The 9,838-nt window shown below is 45.4% G+C and overlaps 1 pseudogene across 1 annotated transcript; it reads left to right on the forward strand.

Annotated features, from left to right (window-relative positions):
• Positions 1 to 205: 205 nt before the first annotated feature.
• On the forward strand, positions 206 to 3,845 carry LOC311590406 (kinesin-like protein KIF22; annotated as a pseudogene). The gene is made up of 2 exons: positions 206 to 216; positions 2,054 to 3,845. The product of its transcript is annotated as a kinesin-like protein KIF22 (transcript).
• The last annotated feature ends 5,993 nt before the right edge of the window (positions 3,846 to 9,838 follow it).

Here is a 9,838-nt window from a genome sequence, read left to right on the forward strand (position 1 = left end):
TTATTTGGATTTCTGTTTTGTTTTGGTTTGGTTTGTTTAGCATGATTGTTTGCTATTCCAACTGCACTTAATTCCATAGAATCATGAGAGAGAGATATAACTTGAAATCTTGTTTGAACTTTGGAACAGAAAGAGGTTCTGCAAGAAACCTGAGACTCCAGCTAGAATTGGTCAAGTCCAGGACACAGTGGGGCAAAGTGTGAAGATGGAGCCAAGGTGATAACCCACTATACCATGATTCACTGATGCGTACCCCTGAGCCTGGAACTGGAACAGGACCTCTTCCAAATCATCCAAGCAGGAGGAGTAGCTTTCTGCTACTCACCTCTTAGGAGGCGGACAAATCTGTCCATGTAACTTCCTGTTTCCTTAGGTAGCATCACCTTACTCATGAACATTCTGAGAGTCTTTCTAGCACTGCTTTTTAATACTATCGGTTGCTTTTGTTCTCTAATAAGTCTCATTTTTCCTGATTCTCAACTCAGCCTGTAATCTCAACCTCTCTCTTTGGGCCACCTGATAGCGATCTGTCCTGACATCTTTCAAATGTAAGACTTTTTCTAACAAATTATGACTTAGTTGGTTTATCTGATTTCTTGATACTTTACGTTAGTCCCTGAGCCTAAGGACTATAACATTACAGAATAGAATTCAGAGTCCTAAGACCTAGCTCCTTTGGGGTCCACTCAATCTTCTGAGGTTGGAATGGAAATACAAACATCATTTTTCAAAGAAGCTGGGGACAGCTGATGCTCTGGGAAGCTAAATCTATCTGTATTCACCCAGACAGAAGAAATTTAAGCACAAGTCAGTAAAAGGCTCTGAAATGACAATTCGTGACTATCCAGTACTGTGACTGGGAGTGGAGATGTGAGTTTGGGGTTACAAACTGATTGTGTTTCTAACAGTCTTCAGTTGAGGAGCCATGGAAGATAATGTCTCAGCTCCTGGAAATCCAACAGCCATTTTCATAATGGAGTCATGGGGTACATTCATAGGAGCTGCCATTGCTCTCTGCTGGAGAAAGGGTTTACCTTCTAGAGCCTTACCACCTATCCTTGGGTGGGGGTCACTATGATCCATGACTGAGACCCAGCCTCAAGGCAGGAGTGTATGACAACCTGCTTAGGTCACCAAGCTTGAATCTTCCAAGATGAATAAGCTTCTAAGCAAGGCTATAGGTAGGGTCCACACATGGTGGAACCAGATGGGGACTGTATGTGTGGGAGGGTTCACGTGTATGTCCAGACTCTCCTGCCAGTAAGTGTCATCCTCAAACATGACACCCTGTCGGACCTGTCGCTTATGCAGACTGCACTGTTCTTCTTTTGCTTCTAAGATACCATCTTAAAAACTGATGTGTAGGCTTTGAACTTTTTCAAACCTACTTTATTTGGGGTTCTTTAAAGCCTATACCTCCCTTCTAACCCACCTGCCCTAGATAGGAGAGAAAAGAGGCTAATGGGAACAGGAGAAGTAAACCATTTCAGACTCAGTTCCTTGGAGTGACTCCACTCTTTATAGTCAGGATTTCAGCAGACCAGTTAAACAGCAAATCAGCAATTCAGCAAAGGTGACTGCAGCTGCACCAGCTGGAACCCAGAGCAGCAGCCAGAACCTTGAAGCATTTTCTGGAGCGGTTCTCTCCAGGAGCTTCTCAAAGTGGAGCAATGAACAGTCAAACAGTAAGAAGCAATGCCAAAACCAAAAAGCCAAAAAAGCTAAGCCTCTTGTTTTGGGGATCATACACACTCACACGAGTGCGCGCGCACGCACACACACACACATACACACACACGCACACACACACATACACACATGCTCTCAGAATCCATACTAGGATGTTTATCAGTTGACAAAAACCATGCCCCCTCAAGAGGTGGTTCCTCTTCCAGGGGACAAACATCACCTGTTCTCTCACAAGTCTGTTTCCAGCGGAAGAGCACCACACACCCTCACTCAAGTCTGTCTCACGTCTCACGCTTGGGATCAAAACAAAGACATGTTCGCATCCATTACCCTGTTATGCAACATGCATTATTTTAATTGTAAGGGTTGCTTCTGTGCTTGATAATAATGCTCAAGAGAGGAATACGGACCCTGGGGCTAAGGCAAGGCCGTGGCAGCGGGAGACGGTGTGGGCCAGTTCAGGAGCTGGTCACTGTCTAAGCAAGGGAGGAGCTGGCCAGTGCCCACCTCCAGCTCAAGTAAAGGTGGCTGTACGACTGCGGCCATTCACGGATTAAAACACAGAAGCAGGTGAACCTCCCTGTGAGTGAGGCATAGACAGCTGCTCTCCTGAAGTGGCCAACTGGAAGAAATATCAGGAGACACTCAATCATCAGTTTGATGAGCACTCAGCAGAGCATCTGTGTAGGTTCAGTACAGCCCACCCTAAGGTACTTGCTGGAAGGCCAGGGTGCTTGCCTATGAGCCCCACTGGGGCAGGAAGACACACACAATGCTGGGCAGCCCAGAACAACCTGGAGTGCTTCCTAGGGCTCCCATGGACTTCCTGCAGCTTACAAGGGAAGAAAGTGCTGAGGGCCGGACATGGGACCTTTCTGTCACTATGTCCTATTTAGAGATCTACCAGGAAAAGACCTAGCAATCCGAGAAGACTGTCGAGGGAACATCCTGATACCGGGCCTCACACAGAAGCCCATCCCTGGCTTCTCTGACTTGGAGCGGCATTTCCTGGAAGCCAGTAGAAATCCCGTTGTAGGAGCCACCCGCCTTAAGCAGCAGCGCTCTTCCCTTAGTCACCCAGTGCTCTCGGCCAAGGCAGGGCAATGTGAACGGTCGGGCTTCCTTTCTCCAGTGGGAAGAAAAACTGTACCTTATGGATTTGGCTGGTTCAGAAGATAGCCATTGCACAGGCAATCAGGGTGTTTGGCTCAAAGAGAATGGGATCATCAACACCTCCCTCTTTGTACTGGGAAAAGTGGTGGACGCACTAAACCAGGCCCTGCCACCCTCGGATTCCATACCAGGACAGCAAGCTCACTTGCTTGCCTCATTACCAACATTGCTTCTGAAAGACGTTTTTACCCGGATACAATCTTAGCACTGAACTTCGCTACTAAGTCCAAGGAGGTGATGAACCAGCCTTTCGCCAGTGAGAGCCTACAGCCTCATGCCTTGGCACCTGCTAAGCTGTCTCAGAAAAGAACTGCTGGGCTCATCAGAGGCAAAGAAAGCCAAAGGCTCTGAAGAGGAATCGACTGGGAGCCTTGAGTCTGCAGCGGCTCCAGCCTCTGCCTCCCAGAAACCAAGCCTTTTACAGAAGCTAAGCAACATGGATCCAGCCGTGTTGGAGAACCTCCTGAGTTTGGATCATTTGCTGGGCTCCCGGGAGAGCCAAGAACACCTCTACTGAGTACCCCAAAGCGAGAGAGAACGGTACTCGTAAAGACAGTAGAGGGAAAGAACTTGGAGACTGAGAGGCTTAAGATGAAGCAGAAAGAGCTGGAGGCCAAAGCGCTGGTCCAGGGGCCACTGGATCCAAAGGAGAAAGAGAACGCGCTCTCTCGATCCGTCAGCCCCCTCCTTAGTACAAGCCCAAAGCCCTTAAAAGGGGGCCATGGTGATGCCCCTGCAACTGATCCAGAAGCAGGCAGCATCCTCAAACACGGATATCCACGTTCTGAAGAGAGGGCCACAGAAGGAAGCTGGAGCCATCAAATGTATCAGAGGCTGTGGGAAAGGCTGAGGACTGCTGGGAGCTACAAGTTAGCCCAGAGTTATCGGCACATGGGTGGGGGAAAAAAGTATTGGATCTGCTGAATGAAAGCTCCCTTCAGGATCTGCACAGCCTGGGTCACATTGGACAGAAGACAGCCTGACTCATGGCGGGTGGGAGGAAGCTCCATGGCCCCTACAGTGAGGTGGAGGACTTGGTCCAGGTGGGTGGATGGCATCTCGGGGAAGTAGGTGGAGTCTTTACCCAAGGTGAACCTCTTGAGCTTGGCTGCCAGCAGCAGCACTGTGATCTCTCCTGACCACCAGCTCTTACCACACTGGCTTTTTCTTTTAAAATCCTTGTATAATAACATTGTTTACAGTTTTTATTCCAATGATGATGATGATGATGATGATGGTGATGATGATAATAATAATAATAATAATAATAATAATAATAATAATAATAATAATAATGTTCAAGAATGTCACCTTCTATTGACCTTTTGACCTAAAAGTGCATTATGACGTATAGTGCTGTACTACAGAGCTGCCCCTGGGCAGTACTTGGTAATAGTGGCTAATGTTTGATAGTAACAATATCAGCTTGGCTCTATTAAGTGTTTGGGTGTCAATTAATGAAGTTTGGGACCAATTATTGCCAGATTGTCTCAGACCGCCAGCTCCCAAGTATGAAATGAAGATCTTTTATTAATTATTAAAAATTGGCCTTAGCTTAGGCTTGCTTTCCAACTAGCTCTTAAATTGTCCCATTTATTTTAATCCATGTTCTGTGAGGCTGGATCATCTGGGCTAAATGACAGCTCTAAATTTCTCCAGTGACAGATTATGCTGGGGTTATGCTCCAAAACAAAACAAAACAACACTAAACTTAATAACTGCTGATCATGGGGACTTACATTATATTGGGGAAAGTAATGTTACTTTTATGTTAATGTATCAAATGTTTTCAAGACCAGTGTTAATACCCTCAAAAGACTTTGTACATACTTACTATTGAGATTTCAACTCACTGAGCAAGGACGTTGGTTCAAAACTCCTTGTTTTCCTAGATGTTACCCCTAATTAGCCCTCTAATTGTGTTATCTTTTATTTTGACACTTGTCCCTTTTTGCTAGAATCACTACCAGTCAGGCCATGGTACTTTACCAGACTCCTAGATCCCTTTGAAATAGACGATGAATTTCTTAAAGTTCATGATGACACTTCTCCATTAAAAAATAAAACAGGAGCTGGTGGAAGAACCTCGCTGTTTGAGGCTGCAGTCCTCCTGGTCCAGATAACTATTCTGAGCTGGGTGTTAGGTGTAGGACTCCCTCTCCCCAGCAGGGCCTCCAGCTCTCTGCCTGACTCCATCTGGAGAGTCTTTAGATACAGATGCCCCTAGCCACATTTGATATATGGCCCTTGACACAGCTCCCTGGTAGCTCTCCCCTCCCTGTGGACAATAGGAGAATTAGGTACTGTGTTCCTGTTCATATGTTAGGAGTGTGCTGCCAAATGCACAACAAGCATCATAAAAGTGCCTGGTTTCAACCAATTATGAATGCCTATCCTGGAAGGCCCCACCTATTCCCCAAGAGCTATATAGCCTTTGTTCTCCCTGATGAAAGTTGAACTATATCTCCTGAAGCGGTTCCCAGAGCGGAGTGTTCGATCTCTGTCATGCTTACAGACGTCCAGGCCTTGTGTCTCATCTTCTGCTCTTGCCTTGGGGGGCTGGTGGCCAACAGCCCCCCAGGAAAGAGGAGAATCACACCTGGTGTTGGGGTTTTGCAAAGGATTGTAGTGAAGAAGGGAGGTAGAGACAATAAAATAGATTAAAAACAACAACAACAACAACAACAAAACGCCTACAAGTGGTGCCCAGATGTAGGGCATCGGATAATGGAAAATTTGGTTTCTAATGCCATAGAGGAGACAGCAGGGTAGGAAGGAATGGATACACTGTTTCAGGACGTCAGCAAAAGGTTTACTGCAGCTTCTGCCACTGGGTTCTCTCCCACTTTGCTCCCAGAGGTGATTTTTCCATTTCTTCCTCTTTGTCTTCATCCTGCATTCCATTTTCAAAAAGGTTAGGAGAATGGTTGGACAATTAGAAGTGTTGCCAGCGAATATGGAGGGGTCTGAGAAACAAACAAACAAAAAAGGTTGACATATGAAAACCAAAATGTACTCAACTCTCTCGGTTTTTGAAAGGATTGCAGAGTAGGCTGTGTAACTAAAGAGTTTGTGGGTAAAGATGGAAGCACGGGCTGGAGAGATGGCTCAGAGGTTAAGGGCACTGGCTGCTCCTCCAAAGGTCCTGAGTTCAATTCCCAGCAACCACGTGGTGGCTCACAACCATCTATAATGTGACCTGATGCCCTCTTCTGGCCTATGGGTATGCAAGCAGATAGAGCACTATATATATAATAATAAATAAATCTTTAAAAAAAAGGATGGAAGTGCTTGGGAAGGGAATAGTTAGTGACCCTGGAAAAGGAAGAACAAAGGGATTCAGATCTGACTCTGAGAGCTGGAGAGTCCCCACAATTGCCACTCTGCCCTGCTCCACACACTTTCAGGGTCAGGTTCCCAGAGCCCCTCGGTGGGCTGGGGAGCTCAGAGGAACAGAAAGAAGGACATACAGGGCTAAAGGGCTAAAGAGAAACAGCCTGTTTTGAGAGAGAAGGTTAATCTTGAGCACACTGCGCTGCCAGAGGAGTGGCAGCCTTGGGTTACAAGATTACCACCATTCCCTTTCCCAGTAGCCCCCCAAAACCCTTTGATGTCAAATGCTCACTGCTTAAATTGTGGTAAATTGGGTCATTTGAAAAGAAATTGTGGCTAAGCCTCTAAAAGCCTCAGGGTTGAAATGGCTGGTGCATTAAGTCTGAGAAGTACCGAAAGTCCAGAGACATGAGCGGGCCATTTCTGGCAGCACTGAGCTCTTTGTCAGAGTGCTTCTTGGGTTTTGTAGGAGCTGTGGTAAAGGGCATCACTGGACTAGTGAATGCAGGTCCAAGAGGGACATATGAGGTATCTCTTGAAGTTAGGAAGCAGCTTTGGAGTCCTAGCTCAAGGCTCAACAGCAAAAGTACAAGCCATTCCAGACAAGAGCAGCTAGTTATCAGGTTATAGAAAAACAAAACAAAAACAAAAACAAAAACAACCCACTGATTTGAAAAATGTTTGGTTTGTTGATAGTCTCCTTTTAAGAAATAAAAAGTTGGAGCTGGAGAGATGGCTCAGCGGCTAAGAGCACTGACTGCTCTTCCAAAGGTCCTGAGTTCAATTCCTGGCAACTACATGGTGGCTCACAACCATCTACAATGAGATCCGGTGCCCTCTTTTGGCATGCAGGCAAAACACTGTATAATTAATTAATAAATAAATAAATAAAAGAAAAAGAAAGAAAGAAACAAGAAGTCTCATTGATATTAGAGAAAAAGCCAATCTTTTATTTTTTTGCTAAAAGGGGGAAATGTAGTGGAAGTTTTGGCACCTTTAAAAACTCAGTTATGTTATGTAAACATGTTTTTGTTTTAATCCCAGGCTGCTTTTGATTGTCCACGACAACAAATTATTTGCCTTGTGTGAGCTCTTAGGTGGGCATGATCTTTGCCAACTGCAGACAGTTTAATTTGGGGGACTCTGAGAAAGAAGGCTGCGGCACATCTCCCCCCCCCCCCCCATGCTGCTCTGGTTGCTGTCACGTGGTTTGACGAGAAGAAGTCGGAGATATTCTGACTAGGAAGCCTGGACTTGCCCCAAGGAACCTGACCCTCCTAACCAGCAGGAAGGAGCTAAAGAGAACTCCACCCCCTCTCCCCGCTAACCTTCTCTCTCCTACCTGGTGTTGGGGCGCTGGAAGTGATTGGGTTGTAGAAGGGAGGTAGAGGCATAAGGAACCCCAATAAAATAGATAAAAAGTATGCGTAATCACTGTCTACGTTCAGTTTCTTTACTTTCTTTAGCATCTACACGTCTTTCAAAACTATCTAATTCTCCTTTTCTTTCCTTTAGAGACTTTATGTTGTATGTGCATTTACTTATTTCTCTTTTACTGCTTTCTAACCTCATATCTTTTTCTGCATTTAATTTTCTCTAAACTCTCATTCTTATGTGGCTTGTTCTTTTTTATATCATTTAACTCTCTTTAAAGACTTTATTATTTCCAAATCATTTTTATATGTCTGTCTGTACCCAGTTTCTTTTCTTTCTTTAGCACTTAAACACAACTCCAAACGCACTTACCTGATCGGCTGTGCTCGGCTCTTTAGGTTTTCAGTTTGTGTTAGAGTTGCACCGGCGTAACTATGTAATAGATACACAAATCACACCGCGCGGCCGACCCATGTAGGAGGCTTTATTGGGAGGGGTATACAGTCGTCTCTGAGGAGACCCAACAAAGAGAGGAGCAGGGAGGAGGGGAAGGGAGGGAGGGAGGATGGGGTGAGGCCTCTTTGTAAATGACCCAGCGCATGCGCAGAAAGTACATAGCGGGGTAATTTAGGGGGACGGGACCTGGATCCTGGTGGTGATATGCTCCTGGTGGCAGTGACCTGCTTCTGATGACACCGATGTATTTGAGGGTGGTCCCATGGTCCTCAGGGCCTTTGGGATGGCTTGTACTGCTGCCTAATTACTAACAGTCCATGGTTGGAGCTCTTTTGTGCACTATCCCTGGACCTCTTTCTGAGCTGTCCTAATTAGCACCTGGTGGTGGTGGCAGCTGGCTGTCCCCGACTGGAAAAACTGCAGCCTCTGTATAGGAACCTATTCTGCCCTTTTTGCCTGTAGCCCATGGGCTCTGTCTGCCACCCAACTGTTGCTGTACCTACTGTTTGCCTGCTCGTGCAGCAGTAGGTGCCCTTCAGGCTGCCATGCACCTGTCCCTGGCCCATGTGCGTTGCTGAGCAGAGTCTGCATCCCTGGCCTCTGCCCACTCTGGGCCTGCAGCAGCCCATTGGTTCAGAAGGGGCAGTTGCTTTTCCAGTGAGCAGTGAGCTTTATTTTTTTATTAAATATTTTATTTTTTACATATATATTTATATTATTACACATATATACAATAAACTACCTAAAGCAAGAAGAACCATGAAACAATCAGGAATTATATAAATGTTACATTCATAGTGTTTTGGCTATTTGTATTTGGCAGCCTTGAAGAAAACATCTTTCCTATCTTGGTGCATCTAAAATTCTGAATGTAAATCAGTATCTATCATATCTTGTCAATATCAACTTAAAACATCTATCTAGACCTAAAAACATCTTAACCCCTAAACAACTAAGCTTAATTGAAAGACTAAAGTATCTTGCCTTCAGCCCCATCAGAAACTTGAGAAGGAATAAAATTAATTACCTGAGTATACAGGAGGTGCGGGTTAGCAGCTTCCGAAATGAGAAGATGACAGAGCAGTGAGCCTCTACAGGTAACACAGGGTGGGAATGGGCTATCCACCACCTAATGTGATGCTGCACTTTGGACAACTGGCTCCGTTCAGCTCTTTCTTAAAGGGACCTCCATTAGGAAACCATCCTGGCTCTGGGAAGTGCTTGTTCCCCACCTTCCCTCAGAAAAATTTCAGGTTCTAAGCTTAGATTTCTGCCTACCATGATGGGCTCCAAATTTTAAACTTTGGGTGCCTATTTCTTGGACTGCCAGCTCCAAATATTAACACGGAGGCCTTTTATTAATTATTAAAGATTGGCTAGGTTTTTTTTGCTGCATCAGTTACTCTGTCTTTGTCTCTTCCATGTGCACAGAATATTTTACTAAGGTTGCAAAAAGGAAACATAATCTGAGTTTAGATAAATTTCAGTTTACCATAGCACACACCTTTAATCCTACCATAGCACACACTCGGGAGGCAGAGGCAGGCGGATCGCTGTGAGTTTGAGTCCAGGATAGCCAAGTCCACACAGAGAAACTCTGTCTCGAAAACAAAAACAAAAACAAAAACAAACAAACAAAAAACAACCCCCAACCCCCCCCCAAAAAAAACCAAAAATTCAGTTTACTAAATAAAACTAGTGTTCCCCCCCCCTTTTAATCATTGTGTGCATCTGTATATGGGTGTGTGTACATGAGTGCGGGTCTCTGTGGATGCCAGAAGGTGTGTGGTCCCCTGGGACTGCAGTTATAGGC

Source organism: Acomys minous (genome assembly GCF_964271855.1).
Source record: "Acomys minous genome assembly, chromosome: 2".
Classification (NCBI taxonomy): domain Eukaryota; kingdom Metazoa; phylum Chordata; class Mammalia; order Rodentia; family Muridae; genus Acomys; species Acomys minous.